This window comes from Solanum dulcamara, chromosome 8 (assembly GCF_947179165.1).
Source record: "Solanum dulcamara chromosome 8, daSolDulc1.2, whole genome shotgun sequence".
Lineage (NCBI taxonomy): Eukaryota > Viridiplantae > Streptophyta > Magnoliopsida > Solanales > Solanaceae > Solanum > Solanum dulcamara.
The window spans coordinates 41,980,889-42,003,400 of NC_077244.1; the positions used below are offsets into that span (position 1 = coordinate 41,980,889).

The window sequence follows — 22,512 nt, forward strand, 5'->3', positions numbered from 1 at the left end:
ATGGTAATCCTTGCAATAATGTGCGGGGCACTCAACTTAGCCCAAAATTTATCTTAGCGTCGTCTCACTAGTCTTTATGTGTTGCTTACCCTTTCCTTTGTTATCTTGCAACCGGTATAGGGGTAGATCTTTAGTTTCACTATGACCATGTCCATTTTTGGTCATTTTGGTTTAACTCCTCCTATTGTATTCCCCCCTTTTGTATGCACCCATTCATTGGGGTTGGCTACTGAGTAGCGCTAAAGTTCGTTCATATAGTGACCTTTAGAGCCACTTTTGTTCTATCTATCATTAGCTGGCATAGTTTTAATGGAATTTGACATATAAGATTGTCAATCCTATAGTAACCAGCTAGTCCTGCCCGTCTTATTTAAACCATTTCACCATTTTTCCTTACCCCCGCTTGTAACCTTCTTAACACATTCTCTTGTCATTCTTTACCTTTACGAGAATATGAGAGAGTGCAAGAAATACCTTGTCGCACTTCTTTCTATTTCCTTTTTTACTCCTTGTTCATCTTATCTCCTACCATAGGAGTCTTGCTATTTCTTTTCCTTGGTTATTTATCTATCGTAACATCATTTGCGACCAACACTATAGCTAACATTTTGGCTTTTGGTCTAGCATGCTATCATTATCCTTCGTAATGTCTCTTGAGTTATTCAATATCTTTCCATGGTTACACTCTTCTATTTTTATATACAACCGCCTCCTAGTGTTATGTTGTTCAAGGTCTTGTCACAAACTTCTTACCGCTGCCTTATGTAGCATTCTGGCTTCCATCCAATTATTGGTGGCTTCCGGACATTCCTAACTTGGTCCGGCAAGATAATTTATTAAAGTTTAGACGTCTATCTCAAATATATTGCCATATCAATTGCCTCTTCCTACTTTGTCCATTTTCTCATTAACTTCCCCCCTTTAGAGGGTACTCGTACTTTCATCTGCTTATACCTTGCTCTATGTCTCTATGTCCAGTCTCAATTTCATCTAATCTCTTTCCCTAGTCTATTTGATATTGTATCATGTTCCCATCTTTCTATGTATTTTATAATCTGATTATCCACGTACGAAATCTTGGCTAAATTATGAAATGACGAGAACCTTTTCATACATAGTGTGACACCTCATCTATTACTCTGTACTTGAGTAATAGGACCCATGGGACAACTCGTCTGAGGCCACATTCTACTTATCTTCATCAAAAATTAATTAGTACTTGTAGTCGTTCCAATTTCAATTAGGCAGTACTAGTATTCCGACGATGACTATTCTAGGTTTTCTTGAAGTAGTGGCTTTGTCCCAACCTATATCCTTTGTTTCTTGGGATGAATGAAAGTTGCGCCATTTATTCCTTAAGTTTACCGTCTTTGTCTCTTAAGAGTTTCATTATTTTTGGGGCGATGTTGTATAGGCGCATTACTCTTTTATACCTTATAGCCCTTACCCTTACTATGTACCCAACACAGGCTTTTAACTTAGTCAACGTATACTAAGTGCGCCTTACTAGTGGTCCTACTTTATCCTTGTATAATTGGATCACACCATTCAATTCATACTTACATATTCCCTTTTTAGTTCATACTCACATTCAGTTCCTGACATCTCTTTGAGGTACTTCTATCCGAAGCTCTTTTCCCAATTAGTCAGTGGAGGACTATCAAATTTTATCGTAAATCATTTTCCAAACATTATTAGAAGAAACTAGAATCTCTTAAACATCACAGTACCTTTTTTAATACTTGACCTACCTGGTCTCCTTCTGAGTTTATCCTCGAGTTATGAACAACTTATCTAATTTACAATTAGGAGTTGGGGGCTTGGTACTTGGCCATGAGAATAAGAGGGTCCTTTCGAACAAAATCAAGACAAGGCAAAGAGGTCTGAGTGAAGTTCAATTACTGGACATCTTACCTTTCAACCTAAGCTTCTCTTTTTTTCTACAACATAATTACGGCTGGAGATACTGTGGTCTGAACTGTACTGCTCAGACAGACTTTTTTTTCTCCGTAATAAACTTTCCCGAGTAAAGAGGGTATCCCTTATTGATGACATGAAGAGTTCCTCTTACAGCTTTAATTTGGCATAATATGGGTACTCGGTATCAATTTCCAAGACATGTTATAAAGCTATGTTTTATTCCCTTTTTCTTGTTCTGGGAAAATTTCAGCAGCGTTTCCTCTATACTTTTTACTATCCCACAACCTGCACGCAGAAAATACCAACAATGCCTCATAGGGCCAACATACATATATATTCATATTATATCACAGCCACACAGGGCTTTCAATATCATCTCATATCGTATCCACACAGGGCTTTCAACATTAACAATAGTATGAAAGTAATAGACTTACCTCGTATGTCCAACTTCAAACTGCATCTGTTGCACTTCCTGTCTACTTTCCTTTCAGGTTTCAACTTTACATTTCAATCACATGTCAATACCTTTCTCAACAGATATCTTTCGTACCTTTACTTTACTTACCTGCGTGCTTCGTAACTTCCCACGTCGTCAATTACCTCCTTTTGTTGGTGTCATCTTTCTGTTAAGATCCAAGGTTAGTATAAGGAATTGTCCTATGACTCGAATCTATAGAACTATCTAAGGTGTGAAAGAAAAGTAACATCTTAAATGTCCTGTAGCTTCCTATTTATAGATGTGGCGCGCAACACATTAATATACAAGATTCTACTAGACATGTCTGTAGACAATCCAAGGATGAACTGCTTTGATACCACTTCTATCACGACCCAACCCCGTAGCCCACGACTGGGGTCCGACTTAGACCCGTATACCTAACTATCAACTATGGTCAAATTGAACTATAAATAAAACAATATCATATAACAGAGCCCCATTGGGCGATAACATTTTCATAAACTTATAGCATTTTCGTTTGTGTCGTAACATGAAAGGGCATGCAAGACGACAAGGCTACCATAACAAAATAACATATACCATACATCATGTAGACCCAGCTGAATCAAACAGATATACATAACCCACATAGACATGTCTGCAGACCTCTTACAATATCAATGACAACATATGGCGGGACAGGGCCCCCGTCGTACCCCTGAATAACAAAACAATACTATACATCAATGGTCAATGCCAAATATTAGGCTCCGATACAATGGAGCCTCTTCCAGATGAGCTGAGCGGGATCCTAAGATGATGGACTCCCAAAACCTGTACCTGTACCTGCGGGCATGAAACTCAGACCCCCCCCCCCCCCGACAAAAGGGGGGTCAGTACGATATATGTACTGAGTATGTAAAAATAACATAGCATAACTGGAAACATATTTGAAGAGGAGAAGCGGGGAATCCAGTAAATCATAAAAGAAGCCTCGGTACCTGTACTCTGTGAACCATAAAAACATGCATATTCAAATTATATCATATAGCCGGCCGTATCAGGGGTCCGGTGGATACACCTGTAAGATCATCATAACACAGTACTATCACCACCTTATTACAACACATCATCATATATATATATACATACGTATCTCGGGCCTCTAGTGAGGGGATCGGTGGACAATGCAGTGAATTATACACGATTACTATTCCTGGCCCGGTAGTCGGTGAAAGAAGTGCTATAGTATGCACGAGTAGAGTAGTGAGAAACTATATGCAGTTTAAATCATTATTGGAGACTCAATAGAATAAGAAAGTTAAACTTTTGTTTAAGGACCCGAATAACGGTGTAGTCATCTCGAGTTTCCTCTAAATGCCATTATGGGCTGCCTTAAAAGTAATCTCGGGGACCCTAGACATGTATTAACATAGGGCTAAATCATTTATGGAATATGTTAGTGCTGAGGAGCGTTTGGCCCGATCCATATATATAATATGTTAGCGCCGAGGAATGTACAGCCCGATCCTTATACATATAACATGTTAGTGCCGAGGAACGTATGGCCCGATCCCTATACATATAACACATTAGTGCCGAGGAACGTACGGACCAATCCCTATACATATAATAATACATATATGTGCATGCAAAACCTGGTAATGTAACAACCATCTCCCGAATATCATCATAAGATGTGTCAAAGAGTCTCTAGGTATAAGAGTTTACACATCCAATCATTACTCAGCTAATAGAAGGGTCGAGGAATAGGAGTTTCACCACTTTAAGAATCCTAACCTCAAGAAGAGAGTACAAGTCATGATTTATACCCGAAACCTATAAATAGGATCACCTCTAAATCACACCATATATCGCTTCACTTACATCCTACTGTTTCAAAAGAAGGAAGGGATAGGTTTCACGTGTACTACTTTTAGTCAGGTAGAAGACTTACAAGTTCATAACTCAACTATCGCAGGAGTTCTAACAGCGAGAAGTGAATAAGATTGACGAACCATACTCAGGATTCTATGAATAGAATTATTCCCACATTACATACACAATCCACTTAGGACTGAGATATGCCAATAGAAAAGAAAGATAGACTTTACGTACTCCCCACTTCCTAACGTACTAAAGGCTTGAGAGGTCCTAGTTCAATTATTGTAAGAGTGCTTTCATTAAGAAGTAAATAAGGGTCGTGAATTACGCTTGGCATTTATGAGTAGATTTACCCTCAAGTTCATATCATTCACTACTTAACTTGAAAACATGCCAAAAGAAAAGAAAGAATAGGCTTTACATACATTACCTTTTATCATATAAAAAAAAACTTAAAAAGGAAATAGTTTGACTATTATAGGAGTTCCACCATCATGAAGTGGATAAGAATTATGAACTGTACTCGGAGCTTTATGAATGGAATAACTCCCAATTTCACATACATAATACTTAGATCTAAGACATGCCAAAAGAGAAGAAAGGCTAGCTTCACATACCTCTTATCGATTGTTTTGAACCCGACTTGTCTCGTCGGCCTCTGAACCTATTTAATATGAAGCTAATACTAGTATTAATAATCTTTGACTTTCCAGCTTTTAATTCTGTCACCAACTATCCATAGGATCCAATTCCTTATTCGCCTTCCTCGACTAGACTATTAGTTATTTAAGAAGTTAACGGAATTCGGGCAGCATCTCCTCTATAACATGCCCTATCTGAATTTCCAATTATGTTCCTAATCACTACAGACAACCAACAACAATACCCTGCAGCATATATACAAGCAATTCACATCAACAGTACGCAATACAAACTCCAAACGACTCGCTCAAAATTACGATATCCAAAATAGGGTTTCTAGTTTCTATTTCATAAAACCTTTAACCGTACAAAGTGGAGGGTCGTGTGGCTGAAACCAGCAGCACCTACATGTATTTTACAACACTTTTATTCCCTGAAACACATCACCACACCACCTATAACCACAGCACCACAAGCGCAACACCTTATCCGACTTCAATTTAACTATAACGACTCCAATTTAAATTGTTCCTCACGTCAAATATATTTATGGAATTTTAACATTTACATCCACCTACACGACATGTTATACACTTAATAACAACATCATAAACTCCATATTAAAAGAAACTACATTACCTTATGTTAAACTGATCAAACTCGCCAAAACTATCAAAATGTGAATTCTGGATAGCCTACTATCTTATATTGTCACTTAGTTTCGAAGGGGTAATTGAGGGAAACAGGATTTGTCACCTCAAGAAAAGTTATAGAAATGTGTCTTAAGGTCGCATATAATTTAAAATCACCTCTACCGCAATTTTTAAAAAAATAATATGTCAAAATTACAAACAGCAATCCGTGTAGGATTTCCAAAACAAAATCTGAGCAGCACTTCCCCCATACTTCATCACCCTTTTTCGAGAACACACATTCAAAACTGGGTTATAAAGACTAAATGAAAGTTATATCCCTATGAAATATATTTCCAAAACATCTTGAATTACTTGAAACGAAGACTTACACAAGGAGTTATACTCATTTCAAATCCTTATAGACCTATATCCAACGTTCACTCTTAAGGGGCATCACGTCCTCCCTTCCTTAGAGTTATTTAATCATGTTATAGATAATCTGGGTCACGGGACAACTTTCAAGAAGCTTAAGAAGATGTTTCGAAGGACAACAGTATGGGGTATAACATCCTTCGCCCCTTTAGAATATTTGTCCTCGAATGTTAATGAGCCTCATAAGGTCTTACGAGTGCTTCAAGATTTTGGTGTACTAGTTGTCATCCAAAGTCTTCTTATTAACCCATATAGTCAATTTAAGAGGGTAGATTAGCCGTAGGCATAGAGAACAAGTGATATTTCTTTTCCCTTTCTTCTTTCCAGTTCTCTTACCACACATCATATTGTACCCTTTACACGAATATGTGTAGGAGATTAAAGTGGATCGGAAGATGCCTTAGCATTGCCATACTAGTCTGTACGTAAACCAGTATCATTTCTTACTTCCTTCATCTGATGTTAGGGCTCCACTATAGCTTTTGTCCTTCGTACTGATTGTACCTTAAAGGATTTGCTTCAAACCCTCTTATACCTTCCCTTAATGTATTCGAATATAGAAGTTACATGGCTACTACCGACTTTGTTTATCGAGAAATCACCTAGTTTTACTCTTGGCATACTTCCATTCATAAGTTGCATCAGTTATTTTGCAAAGCTACATCCCCTATCTCTAAGGGTCTTATCATCTTTCACGGTGGAGTCACATATACACAATACTTCTTTATACCAACAATGCTATGCAAGACCAATGTATACATACATCCATATCATCTCATATCACAGCCGCATAGGGCTTCCCAGGGGGTTACCCATCCTAGTACTACTCTCGCCCAAGCATGCTTAACTTCGGAGTTCTGATGGAATTCAGTGCGTTAGTGCTGGTATGATTGCATCGATCCCTTGTGGGGTCTCGTTTGAAGTTTAAGCATTCTTATTTACACATGATAGCGTCAGTTGATTTTCTCTTATACTTATATTTCTCTTGTCTACTTTCCCCCTTTAGGGTGTATCCATGTCATTATCTGTTTATTTTTAACTTTCCAAATGCATAGAAGTCCTTTCTAACCTATTTAGTAGACTGCGTTATTTCCATATCTTACTTTACATCCCCTATACTTTGGGTTACCTATGTACGAAACCTTAATACCATCATGTGGTGCTTAGAACCCTCAATTTATAGTACCAACTCCCGTCTTAAACACTGGGAGTCGAGTAATATCCTTAATGTAGCAGTGTTTCACGTTTCCTCATAATACTAGCTTTATTCCAGTGGATACCCCTTGACCTTTTATTCTGAACATTCCCTATAAATCTGTGTAAGTCTTTCTTATTCATTCACTATTTGCCTTTCTGTCTTCCACTTAACTTATTCTGCTTTACACATTTCACTGTACCGGCAGGCACTCACTGTCTAGTTTGTCACACTTGCTTTCGCTTCTCTTACTTACCCTCAAGTTTTCTCCTATTTCACTATAGAGGAGATTTCTCATCCTTTCCTTTTTTTGTTATGTATATATCACAATATCAATTCAGTCGGTACCTTAATATATCATTCTATTTAGATCTATTCGTCTTTCTTAAATCATCTTCTTAGTGTCACAAGTCTTTTCCAATTTTGGTTTACCATATTAATATCGACCTCCCAATTTCTATTGCCATCAATTCAGCAATTAACTTATTTCTTGAGGTCAGCCATACTTGTAGTTTATCTAAATTTCATCATTATTGTGGACATGACCTTTCAAGACATACTACATCCCTGTATCTTATTCTCTTTCTATCTCTTGGAAAATTTGAATAGAGTTTTCTCTGTATTTCTTATCATCTCAAACCTGTACGCAGAAAATACCAACAGGGCCTCACAGGTCCAGCACGTATAAATATACATATATACGTATCATATCACATTATATTGCAGCCTCACAGGGCGCCCAATATCAACAATAGTATAAAATGAGGGACTTACCTCACATGTCCAACTCGAACTGCACCCATTAGACCTTCCGTCCATATTTCCTTTCACTTTTCAACTTTATCTACCTTTTCCTTTCAATTTCCGACTTTACATGTCAATCGTATTTCCATACCTTACTTGGCATACATCTTTAATGCCTTGGCTTACCTGCGTGCTTTGTAACTTCCCATATCGTTAGTCATTTCCTTCTATCGACGTTGTTTTTCATCTAAAATCAGAGGTTAGTATAAGGAGTTCCATTTTCTATGACTTGGCTTTATCCCACAACCTTAGATATGAAAAAAAGGAAACATCCTAAATGTCGTGTAGCCTCCTGTTTATAAAGGTAGCGCGCAACACATCAATAATCAAGACTCTACTAGACACGGTCTATAGACATTCTGAGGACGACATGCTTTGATACCACTTCTGTCATAACCCAGCCCCGTGGGCTGCAACTGGGGTCCGACCTAGGCCCCCATATATATATCTAATGAATGTAACGATCAATATAAAAATTATACATAAGAACCCCAGTGGGTCATAGCATTTTCATACTTATAGCCTCTTTCATTTGTATCTTATGATAAAAGGGTGTGCAAGCCGACAAGGCTGTCATAGTATCTTAATATTTACAATACATCATGTTGACATAATAGAACAGAACTTACACGTATAACCCACACATATGTCTACAGACCTCTAAGAACATTAATAGTAACATATGACAGGACAGGGCCCCTGCCATACCCCTAAATAAATAAATATATACATAAGAGGTTCGGTACTACCACTCGGCTCCGAATCAGTAGAGCTTCTTCTAAACTGGCTAAGTGGAATTCTAAGCTGGCGGACTCCCAAAACCTGTATCTGTACCTGCGGGCATGAAATGCAGCCCCCCGAAGAAAGGGGGGTCAGTACGACATATGTACTGAGTATATAAGCATAACGTAACTAAGATAACAATGGACATAGGCATGCAAGAAATCAACTATAACATTTAATAGGGTATTGTACCTACACCTTACAAAGTAAGGTCATGTATATCATTATCACGTACCGTATTTGGCCCGCTTGGGGACCCGAAGTTACAAATGCATCAGTTTATCATCATGGGCATATGCATACTATTAGCGCTATGAGATGTATAGCCCGATCCATATAGATATGATAGGTTAGTGCCGAGGAACATTTGGCCCGATCCCTACACATATAATATGTTAGTGCCGAGGAGCGTTCGACCCGATCCATATATATAATACATTACTTTCGAGGAACGTATGGCCCGATTATTATACATATAACACATTAGTGCCGAGAAATATATGGCCCAATATCTATACATATAACACATTAGTGCCAAAGAACATACGGCCCGATCCCTATACATATAATAATGCATATACGTGCACACAAAACCTAGTAATGTAACAACCATCTCCCGAATATCATCATAAGATGTGTCAAAGAGTCTCTAGGTATAAGAGTTTACACATCCAATCATTACTCAGCTAATAGAAGGGTCGAGGCATAGAAGTTTCACCACTTTAAGAATACTAACCTCAAGAAGTGAGTACAAGTCATGATTTATACCCGAAACCTATAAATGGGATCACCTGTAACTAATACCATATATCGCTTTACTTACATCCTAGTGTTTCAAAAGAAGGAAGGGATAGATTTCACGTTATGAAGTCTTACAATTCATAACTCAACTATCGCAGGAGTTCTAATATCAAAAAGTGAATAATATTGACAAACCATACACAGGGTTCTATGAATGGAATTATTCCCACATTACATACACAATCCACTTAGGACTGAGATATACCAACAGAAAAGAAAGATAGACTTTACGTACTCCTCACTTCCTAACGTACGGAAGGCTTGAGAGGTCCTAGTTCAATTATTGTAAGAGTGCTTTCATTAAGAAGTAAATAAGGGTCGTGAATTACGCTTGGCATTTATGAGTAGATTTACCCTCAAGTTTATCTCATTCACTACTTAACTTGAAAACATGCCAAAAGAAGAGAAAGAATAGGCTTTACATACATTACCTTTTATCATATAAAAAAACCATAAAAAGGAAATAGTTTGACTATTACATGAGTTCCACCATCATGAAGTGGATAAGAATTATGAACTGTACTCGGAGCTTTATGAATGGAATAACTCCCAATTTCACATACATAATACTTAGATCTAAGACATGCCAAAAGAGAAGAAAGGCTAGCTTCACATACCTCTTATCGATTGTTTTGAACCCGACTTGTCTCGTCGGCCTCTGAACCTATTTAATATGAAGCTAATACTAGTATTAATAATCTTTGACTTTCCAGCTTTTAATTCTGTCACCAACTATCCATAGGATCCAATTCCTTATTCGCCTTCCTCGACTAGTCTCGACTAGTCTATTAGTTATTTAAGAAGTTAATGGAATTCGGGCAGCATCTCCTCTATAACATGGCCTATCCGAATTTCAAATTACGTCCCTAATCACTACATCCAATCAACAACAACACCCTATAGAATATATATAAGCAATTCACATCAACGGTACACAATACAAACTCCGAACGACTCGCTCAAAATTACGATATCCAAAATAGGGTTTCTAGTCTCTATTTCATAAAACCTTTAACCGTACAAAGTGGAGGGTCGTGTGGCTGAAACCAGAAGCACCTACATGTATTTTAGAAAACGTTTATTCCCTGAAACACATCACCACACCACCTACAGCCGCAGCACCACAAGCGCAACACCTCATCCGACTTTAATTTAACTATAACGACTCCAATTTAAATTGTTCCTAACATCAAGCATATTTATGGAATTTTAACATTTACAGCCACCTAAACGACATGTAATACACTTAATAACAACATCATAAACTCCATATTAAAAGTAAATACATTACCTTTTGTTAAACTCATCAAACTCGCCAAAACTATCAAAATGTGAATTCTAGACAGCCTACTATCTTATATTGTCGCTTAGTTTCGAAGGGGTAATTGAGAGAAACAGGATTTGTGACCTGAAGTAAAGTTATAAAAATGTGTCTTAACGTCGCATACAATTTCAAATCACCCCTACCCCAATTTTTTACAAAAAGATATGCCCAAAATACAAACAGCAATCCGTGTAGGATTTCTAAAACAAAATCTGGGCAGCATCTCCCCCATAATTCATCACCCTTTTTTGAGAAGAGACAATCAAAACTGGGTTTTATAGGCTAAATGAAAGTTATAGCTCTATGAAATATCTTTCCTAAACATGTTGAATCACTTGAAAGGAAGCCTTACACAAGGAGTTATACTCATTTTACTAACAACAGTATCATTCAAAAACGGGTTTCTTAACAAGAACAAAAACCTCCTTTTTGCCCTAACAATAAATTTTATGTTGTTAAAAACCGTCATATCACCGTAGGATACCTTAAATAATAAATTCACGAAAAGAAATCGGGGAACTTACCTTGGAAGAACCCTAGCCGTAGCTCCCCTATTCTTGCTCTCTATCTTTTCTCTCAACTTTTTCTAAGGCTAAGATGTTGAAAATGATGTTGATCAGCAATACACATGTATATTTATGTTTCCTTAAAAGGGGACACATGGCATCCTCCAGGGGTGACACATGGCAGCCCCCTAGGGTACCACCTCCCTCCATGAAACCAATCATACGCTGCCACATGGCAGCGTGGGGTCCACCCTAAGTAGGTGGGTCACCTACTTAGCCTAAGTAGGTGGGTCACCTACTTGTCACCTGCTTGCTTCATTTTTGTGGGTTCGTAATCTCGTCTTACTTTAAGAGCTTATGTATTCCTTGCTACATAAGCTCAACACATACTCCAATAGCTTAAGTACGTAAAACATCCAAGTTGATAGCTTACGCAAGTAAGTCGAGTCCTATGACCCATTACTTGGTCTCCAACTCATTTCAAATCCTTATAGACCTATTTCAAACCTTCACTCTTAAGGGGCATCACGTCCTCCCTTCTTTAGAGTTATTTAATCATGTTATAGATAATTTGGGTCATGGAACAACTTTCAAGAAGCTTAAGAAGATGTTTCGAAGCATAAAGGTACGGGGTATAATAGTAGAGGTACACATTGTCCTTGGAGGGACTAGGGCCAAAATTTGGATTCACAGATATCAAGGGAAGGTGAATTTTGGTTAAACAAAGAAAAGGTTCATGAAACTCAAACTTTTGGTTCAAAGGGTATAATTTCATTTGGTTTGCAAAATTTAGGCTAACTGACTCATTATCAGCAAAGGCCTATGATCCTGTCCTAATCTATCTATCCAATTATTTCAGTGAGACTAACCAAGCAAGTTCTAGCTTACAAATGCATCAATCAAACTACGCAAATTTAGCTCACATACACATGGCACCGATCTTATGCTATTTAGCACTTATCAACACAGCCATAACTAGCAAATCACCATGTACAATGTTACAAATATCCCAGGAAATCCGCTATCACATTTGAGATGCAATCACATAGTTCTTTAGAAAATTTTAAAACAGACCATTTTTTACTTTCGCGGGTTACTACAAACTTGTATAGGTACTCATATTCACACAAACAACCTAAACATGCAATTTCTATTAGGTAATACACCTTTAGAGAAAAGAAACATGGCAAGAAAAACTCCAAAGGGTTTCAGGATGCCCCACTCCCCACTAAAATTTGTGCATTGTCCCCAATGCACTCAAAAAATCCAAGGTCTAAAACAACAGAAGTGATCATACCTGCGATGCCTTTGGCATAAGTAGTAGGTTACCTGACTACCCATACTTCATCAAGTATCCACATGGGGTTCCTCCCATGAAGCGCCAGATTTAATATCACGGCACGATATAATGTACTTGATTGAGCATTCCTTGGGTTTTTCCCTAACTTGAGCCCTTAGTAAACAAAAGCAAAAACAAAAACCAACAGTAAAACTAGGAAATAGAACTACAACCTAAAGTGCTCACTAATAGACTATTTCAAAGCCATATTCCCTGGGAATAATGGTATTTTGATAACGCTCAATTAAATCTCTCGAAAGAGATATACACGATTGTTAGAAATATATTTTACCCAACTAATAGTCGGGGTCAAACCCACAGGGAATAGATTGAAAAAAGTTTACTAGCTATCACTATTCAGTTGTAATTACTACTTCTCAAAAATAAACATGCATAAAGTAATAGTGGGACTTATGGTTTTAATTTAGAATAAGTAAAAATACAAAGACACGTAAATAAGATTAAATTTGTAAAAATATGAAGATTAGACTAGGATTGTGTTCCCCATTATTTGTAAGTTAATAGGTTAATCGTATTCATGATATCGTTCAATGTGTTGCATGCAAAATCTAGCGAGTTAGGTAACATCTAATTCACCCCGCTGTCCTTCTTAGATGTATCTCATTCATTTCCTCCCGGTCTCCGAATATATACTTTACTAACCCTCTCCATTATCCTAGAGTACTATCTCCTTCGGGTCTCAAGAAACTTAGATGAAGTTTATTCCTTCTTTCGAAGCCAGACTCTTCAAATTTCTGTTATGAAATTCTTTTCCTAATCACTACCTCCCTCCCAAGAAATCAATGAATACGTGAACTTATTAATGCTTTCACTCAATAAGAAATACTTTTGAATGATGAAATCATAATACATGCAAAAACAGTTCATGAATATCAATCCTACTTTTGCATATTCTAGTTAAATAGTCATGGTTCCCACAACCCTTGTTGTGCACTAGCTATGCATAATTATAAGTAAAGCAACAAAAAATTGTGTATAATTCATCAATCAATACTTACAAAGAGATAGTAAATCAATTCAAGAATAAAACAAGTTAAACTAGCAAGCAATACTTGATTCGAGTCTCCAAAGATAGCCAAGAAACACAAGTTATCGCGTGGCTCCTTTAGCTACTTCCCAGCGTGTGTTATCAAGAAAATAGGACTCAAAAATATAGTTTAGATCGTATATAATAGCCTTCAAACAATAGGGAAAACGTGGGAGGAAGGATGCATTAAACGTAGAACAAAAAAAGGTATTTATAGAAGTCTAAAACTAGTCCTAAACCAACTAGCAAAAGGAAACATGATGGATTTCGGATTGCTCTAGATGGGAGCCACCACGAAAAGTGGTGAGAACCACGGCTTGTGGTGTCCTTTATTTGTGATTACTTAGAATTTTATGGCTGTCCATCCCACCAAGGCACCCACCATCGCCAGTGTTGAGGACCACAGCTCGTGGTGACGCCCTTGGTGGTTGCCTTGGCTATGTTGCTCCTTGATTTGGCTCTTGTGATTGCCTTGTTGTTTCCACTTCTTGACTTTGAATTTTGATGGCTAGAAACACCACCACGATGCCTACCACGGCCAGTAGTGAGGACTACAACTCATGGTGAGGCTTCCTTGGTGTAAGCCTTATTCAATTTCTTGGCAGCTTACTAGAGAGCCTTCTTCATAGATTGGAGGTGGTTTTCACGGAAAGTACTGTCCTTCAAGTTCTGGTGAAGTTTGTTCTTTCATTTCTCCTTTCAAGTTGTACGAAACCTTGCCAAACTGAAGTATTTGAACACATTTTGTGAAATTTTACTTTCCTTTTGGCATCACCACAACACCAACCTACCATCATCCTTCAATATCAATCAAATTTTCACATGAACTATGCCGAATACCATCAACCCAAGCATTCTTCAATTTTCCTTAAAACTAACTAAAAACACATATCAAATTAACAAAATGCACTTGAGAACTTACAATAACTCCTTGTTTTGGGCATCATAAATGTCATATTTTGGTGACACATCAATTACATATTTGAAAATCTTGTGATCGGAGAAAATATCTACATGTACCCCATAGAAGTAATGCCGCCAAATTTTTAGAGCAAATACAATGACTGCTAACTCAAGATCAAGGGTAGGGTAGTTACTCTCATATAATTTTAATTGTCTAGAAAAATAGGCTATAACCTTGCTGTTTTGCATCAAGTCACAACCCAAATCAATCTTTGAAGCATCACAATATACCACAAATCCTTCTAATCCATTCGGTAATGTCAATATAGGAGCGCGGAGGCAAGTCGATCTTTAGAAGTTTTGAAAGTCCTTTCACATTCATCCATCCATAGGATCTTTGCTTTCTTTTGAGTCAATTTAGTCATAAGAGATGAGATGGAAGAGAACCCTACAACAAATCTTCTATAGTACCCGGCTAGACCCAAAAAGCTCCTAATGTCCGAAGGAGACAATGGTCTAGGCCAATTTTTGACCGCCTCAGTTTTCTTATGATCAACCTTGATCCCATCACCGGATACTATGTGACCAAGAAAAGCCACCTCTTTCAAACAAAAGTCAGACTTACTAAATTTTACTAACAATTTCCTATCATTCTAGGTTTGAAGCACAAATCTCAAAAGATTCTTATGTTCTTCCCCACCCCGAGAGTAAATCAAAATGTTGTCAATAAAGACCACAACAAAAGTATCAAGGTAGGGTTTGAACAACCTATTCATTAAATCTAAAAACACTACCAGCACATTCATCAACCCAAACGACATCTGTACAAACACAAAGTGACCACACCGTATTCGAAATGCCATCTTGGGAATGTCACACTCTCTTATCCTCAGTTGATAATAGCCAAACCGAAGATCGATCTTCGAGAAATGACTTGCCCCTTGCAATTGGTCAAATTTATCATCTATTTAGGTATCAATTACTTGTTCTTAATGGTCTTCTTGGTAAATTTAGGGTAGTGTAAGCACATCTGAAGTGACCCATCTTTCTTCCTCACAAACAACATGAGAGCACCCCATGCTGAGATACTTGTCCTTATGAAACCTTTCTCTAACAACTCCTTCAATTGTTCCTTTAAATTCTTTAATTATGTCGGGACCATTTAGTACGGAGGAATAGAGATAGGTTCGTATCAGGGAGAAGATCAATACCAAAATCAACTTTCCTTTTGGGAAGGATACCAAGAAAGTCATGGGGAAGACATAGGGAAACTCATTGACCATGGAGACCGACTCAATGGAAGGACTTTTGGAGTAAAAATCCTTAACCCTCACTATGTGGTAGATACAACCTTTAGCAATCAACTTCCAAGCCTTAAGACAAGAAATGAATCTACCCTTCACTATCGAATCATAACCTTTCCATTCAATAATAGACTCATTTGGGAATTGAAACTTGACTCGATGAGTTCTACAATCTATATAGGCATAAGATGCATGCAACCAATCCATCCCAAATATAACATCAAAATCTATCATGTCAAGCTCTATGAGATCACAAGGAACAACTTTATGCACTATAGACATGAGGCAACCCTTAAAGACCTTTCTAGCAATAACTGACTCACCAATGGATAGATACCAAGTAGGGCTCTACTAACATTTCAGGTGACACATCAAATATATTAGCAAGGAATGGAGTAACAAATGACAAATTTGCACCCGGATCTAATTATGCATACACATCAATAGAAAAGACCTTTAACATACCGGTAACAATATTAGGTGCTTTCTCAATCTCTTGTCTCTCATATAAGGTATAAAAGCGGTTGGTGCGTTGGCAACCTACTTGATCTTGTTGACCATAAGAAAAAATTTGCCATGAGGCCTACCACCACCACCTATACAATCTCGAGCATGATGACCCAATTTACCACACTTAAAACATGCATTAGAGTCGGCTAAACATTCCCCTTTATGAGTCCCTCCACATTTTTTGCAAAGAGGGAAAGCTTGAGTACCAACATTCTCCCTTGTAACTATCGAGTTAGCACCCTTGTCCTTTTTGAATCTTGGAGGAGTACTATTGGTTGAACCTTGTCGCATAAATTATTGCCCACCTTGTCCCTTTCCACTACCGCCATAACTGAACCTTTGAGGATTGAACCCTCCACCATAAATTCTATCCTTCTTGAACCCTCTTGACCTCTCCCTCAACTTCTCTTCTTCAATTTGTTTTACATATGTCATGAGTTAGGAAATGTCCATCTCTTTGACCAACATGGTTGTGTTGCACTCCTTGGAACCCAAACTAGAAATACTGGAGATAAACTTGCTCATCCTTGACCTTGGGTCAGAGACCATGAAAGGAGTATACTTAGAACATTTGGTAAACTTGAGGGAATATTCCCTTACACTCCTTCTCCCTTGGCGAAAATTGATAAAGTCTTGGATACTTGCCTCCCTTAGCTCCAAAGGAAAGAAGTTATCTAGGAAGGTACCCTTGAACTCTTCCCATTCTAGCGGCTCATATCTTCACCCGTCTTAATGACCCATCATTCATACTAAATCCTTTCCACGCCCTTGAGTTGATAGGCCACTAGCTCGACCTTCTTATTTGGAGGTACACCCATGATAGCCACAATCTGATACACCTTCATGATGAACTCCATAGGTTCCTCATCTATTTTGGAACATTTATACTCAGTTAGACTCATCCTCTAGAAGTCCAGAATCCTAGAAGGTTATACGTACCATAGGTCCTATCCATAGGGTCACTACGATAGATTTAATTTAGGGATATTTTTGTCAATTTACTCTCTTTTAATCTCCAAACTATGTGATTTTGGACTATTTTGGATGACCGATATCTTCATAAACCGTTCAAACTTCCTCAATTTCTTCTAAATCTCTCAAACTTTCATAAGGCACTCAAAGGTTCTCTCTTAAGTATTATTCATCAAGCCAAGCTGGGTTCTAAGAAGCCAAGTCTCCTCTCAAGCTATTAGGCCGGATTTTAGTGAGGTGTCCAGGAATTTCATCCATGGATCCTCTTCCATCCATGGATTCCCAAATAGTTTCCTACTTTTTTTATGAAATTCAATCGAAGTTTCTAGGCTTTTGATGATCTTACATTGTATTCATTCACTTAGGTTTTTACTCAATCTCAATAATCTTATTATGCATATATTTATCTTAATTTCGTGCTTTTGATAAATTTCATATGAACCCATGCATTATGCCTATTTTATGATTATGATCCATATTTTAAAGTCATGCATTCACTATGATTCATATGAATTATGATCTAAGGATGCTTGTAGATGAAGTATTGATATGAATTTTATGAAAAATCTTATCATAATCCTTTAGATAAGTGTCTTTTATGAATATTTTATGAGATCATGATATGTTAAATGATCTATTCTTATGATTTAAGTATGTTATGATGAATTTAGTATTATCATATACTTACAACTTTCTAAGATTAAGATATGTTCATATTTATATATGATATTCCGGTAAGAGTATCACCTAGCATCGAGTGAACTTTGGGATGAGAGCTCTCCCGTTAGTAGAGGTTAGGTCTCTAGAAGCAATCCCCTAGTCCCATAACTTTGTGCCACCATAGGAGAAAGGGTCATTCATTAGTTGAGTATTAATCCCTTTTAGATTGGTGGATCCGCTTAGGTAATGTTATGGTCCTTACCTTCGCAAGTAAGATAGCCTCTTTTCAGTGTGAGGTAGAAACTGGATGCCAAGATATAGATCTCATGGTTTACAACGATAAAAATAGTATCTCTCATAATGTTTTATGTCTCATGCTATGCTATGTTTACTATATGAATTTCTTATGTGATTGCATTGACCTAATGACTCTGGTAAAGGTTTTTACTATTATCACGAACCGATCTAGGGCCTAATCGTAACACGGCGATTACAACTCTAAAAAGCTCCAACCAAGCATCTTGTTCATATCATAAGCATATATAAGGTAAAAGTAAAAGTAGAAACATCATAGAAAGTTTAAACCATGAATAGAAAATAAATAATGTCACATGACAACATAGACTCAAAATATTTGTCCAACTAGATGCCTTTACTCATGAACATGGGTGGGGGATAAGACATATCCCTAGCTCACCCTCAGTATGAAACTTAACAAAGTCTTTAAAAATAACAACCAACTTGATAACCAGTACCCAATGAATGAGGACTCACCATAACTTTGCCGAATAGGAAAGCTTAACTAGCCACGTAGATAAATATGATCCTCAACTTTAACCCCTACATTATGAGATAATGTAGGTAAAAAGTATGCATTAGTACATTCGAAGTTAGTAAGTATGAGGGTATTCCATGCAATGCAAATAATGGTATACATTGAAGATCATACATATGTGGGATATGAACCATAATCGACATTAAGACCATGCGAGCTATAACATGAAATCACCTTGTCTTCCCATATAATGAAGAAAAAGGAAATCTATTTGCCAAGGTAGACTCTACCCTGCTAGGCGGGTCATACATACGCTATATATGAATCAACTAGTTAAGTTGTATTGAAACCTATGGTGGCACTTAGTTTATAGGACATGCAGCTACTACTAAGGCTTTTGATAAGGTCCCCACCTCCTTACCGAATGGCTCCGGTGGAACTAAAGGAGTTAAAGAATGAATTGAAAGACTTGTTAGACAAAGGTTTCATTAGACCAAGTATATCCGTATGGGGTTCTCCCATTTTGTTTGTTAGAAAAAAGGATGGTTCACTACGTATGTGTATTGAGTTCCAACAATTGAACAAAGTAACCATTAGAAATAAATACCCAATTCCGAGGATATAAGATATGTTTGATCAATTGCAAGGGGCAAGTTATTTCTTTAATATTGATCTCCGTTCCGATTATCACCAACTAAGGGTGAGGGAGTATGATATTCCCAAGATGGCATTTCAAATAAGGTATGGCCATTATGAGTTCCTAGTTATGTCGTTTGGTTTAATCAATGCCCCTGCAGCATTCATGGACTTGATGAATAGGGTGTTCAAACAATATTTGGACATGTTTGTAATTGTGTTTATTGACGACATTTTGGTTTACTCTCGAAATGAGCAACAACATGCTAATCACTTAAGGATTGTGTTGCAAACTCTAAGACATAAGACATTATTTTCCAAGTTCAATAAGTGTTAGTTTGTTTTAGGGAAGGTTGCTTTCCTTGGTCATATTATATCTAGTAAAGAGATTATGGTTGATCGTAAGAAAATCAAGGCAGTCAAGAATTGGCTTAGACCGGTGTCCACTTTGGATATTAGAAGTTTTTTGGGCATAGCAGTTTATTATAAAAGATTTGTAGAAGGTGTTTCATCGATCTCGTCAACTTTGACTAAGTTGAATCAAAAGAAATTGAAGTTCCAATGGTTGGAATCTTGTGAGAAGAGTTTTGGAGAATTGAAAGACCGTCTAACTACTGCTTCTATCTTGACCCTAACGAAAGGGTCCAATGGTTTTGTTGTGTATTTCAATGCCTCAAGGCTAGAACTTGGTTGTGTCTTGATACAACATAGTAAGGTGATAGCCTATGCTTCTAGGAAACTTGAGGTGCATGAAATGAATTACCCGACTCATGATTTGGAACTAGCAGCGATTGTGTTTGCTTTGAAGATTTGGAGATACTATCTTTACGGAGTCCATGTGGATGTATTTACCGACCATAAGAGTTTACAATACTTATTTAAGTAAAAGGTATTGAACCTTTGGTAAAGGAGATGGCTTTAATTGTTGAAAGACTATAATATGAGTGTGTTGTACTATCCGAGTAAAGCTAATGTGATTGCTGACGCATTTAGTAAATTATACATGAATAGTATTGCACATGTTGAGCAAGGAAAGAAAGAATTGGTTAAAGATGTACATAGGTTGTCTCAATTAGGTATTCTTTTGGTTGATTCCAATAATGGAGGCATTTTTGTTTGTAACAGTTTGGAATTGTCTCTTCTGGCAGATGTCAATTCCTTGCAAGATAATAATCCGGTGTTGGTTGAATTGAAGAAGACAATTACCGAAAAAGCCATTGAGTCTTTCTCCTAAGGGGTAGATGGGGTACTTTGCTACCAAGGTTATTTGTGTGTTCCTAATATTGATCAGTTAAAATAGTTGATATTGAATGGGGACCATACTTCTTAGTATTAGATTCATCCGGGATCCACCCAGATGTATTGAGATTTAAGGGAAGTATATTGGTGAAATGGCATGAAGAAGGATATAGGGAGCTCATGGCTAAGTGTTCAAATTATCAACAAGTTAAAGTTGAGCATCAAAGACTGGGAGGTCTAGTTCAATACATTGAAATTCCTACTTAGAAGTGGAAAGATATGAATATGGACTTCATGATGGGTTTGCCTCATAAAAAGAAATAATATTATTCCATTTGGGTTGTTGTGGATCTAATGATTAAGTCGAGTCATTTTCTATCAGTTAAAACTTCTTATGATGCTGAAGATTATGCTAAGTTGTATGTTCGTGAGTTAGTACGAATACATGGTGTTCCTATGTCCATCATATTAGATAGAGGCACTCAATTCACTTCGTACTCTGGAAAGTCATCTCAAAAGGGTCTGGTACAAAGGTTAAGTTAAGTACCACTTTCCATCCTCAAACTTATGGTCAAGCTTCAAGAATAATTCAAACTTTAGAGGATATGTTGAGGGAATGTGTTATTGATTTTAAAGGAAGTTAGGATGAGCATCTACCAATGATCGAGTTTGCTTACAATAATAGTTATTACTCTAGCATCCAAATGGCTTCTTTTGAAGCTTTGTATGGGAGAAGATGTATATCCCATAGGAATGATTTGAAGAAGGTGAGATGGCCTTTATTGGTCCAGATTTGGTAATTGATTCTATGGGACAGGTGAGACTCATAAGGGAGAGGTTAAAGACGGCTCAAAGTCGCCAAAAGTCCTATTCAAATGTTAGGAAAAGAGACCTTGAATTTGAGGTTGATGATTTGGTCTATTTGAAGGTTTCACCCATGAAGGGTGTAATTCATTTTGGTAAGAAAGGAAAATTGAGTCCTAGATATGTTAGACCTTATAAGATATTGAGGCTTATGAGTTAAATTTTCCATTTGAGTTAGCTATGGTTCACCCAGTTTTTCATGTATTTATGTTGAGGAAGTTTGTGAGTGATCCAAATTCCATTGTACCATTAAAGGGTGTGAGTGTTGAAGAGAATTTGACTTCTGAGGAGGTTCCGGTGGAAATATTAGATCGGAAAGTGAAGAAGCTAAGAAAAAAAGAGGTTGTGTCTATCAAAGTGTTGTAGAGAAATCAACAAGTAAAGAGTGCTACTTTGGATATGGAGGCAGATATGATAAAGTGATACCCGCATCTCTTTCCTCCTACTCAAGCCTAAGGTAGTAAGTTGTTCTTAATCAAATTGATTTAACTCCTACGTAATCAGTCCCTTCTATGTAACTCATATGCATGCATGTTTATGAAAGTTGACTTATAAGCTATGTTATATGATTAAGTTTGAAATTTTCATGTTATATGCATTTAAAGGTGTCCAGTTGGGTTGCTAGCCCTCTTTCCTATTCTTTCCTATGATAGTTGAATCTCATTTGAGAACAAATGTTCCCAAGAGAGAGATATTGTAAGACCGCAGAACTCAAAAAGTCAGCCCAAAAGGAAAACTCAAGAAAAAGGTTATTGATCTCGAGTTTATAAGTACCTTTATGACTCGTAGATGTCCCTACGACTCATCAGGTTGAGTCGTAGAGTTAAATATTGAGTTGGATTCAGGACTACCCTCAGGAAAAGTCCTATGAGTGAACAAGATGAGTTGTAGTCA

The 22,512-nt window shown here is 37.2% G+C and overlaps 1 pseudogene; it reads right to left on the reverse strand.

Annotated features, from left to right (window-relative positions):
- Window positions 1-6,735: 6,735 nt before the first annotated feature.
- On the reverse strand, window positions 6,736-6,853 carry LOC129901829 (5S ribosomal RNA; annotated as a pseudogene).
- Between the last annotated feature and the right edge of the window lie 15,659 nt (window positions 6,854-22,512).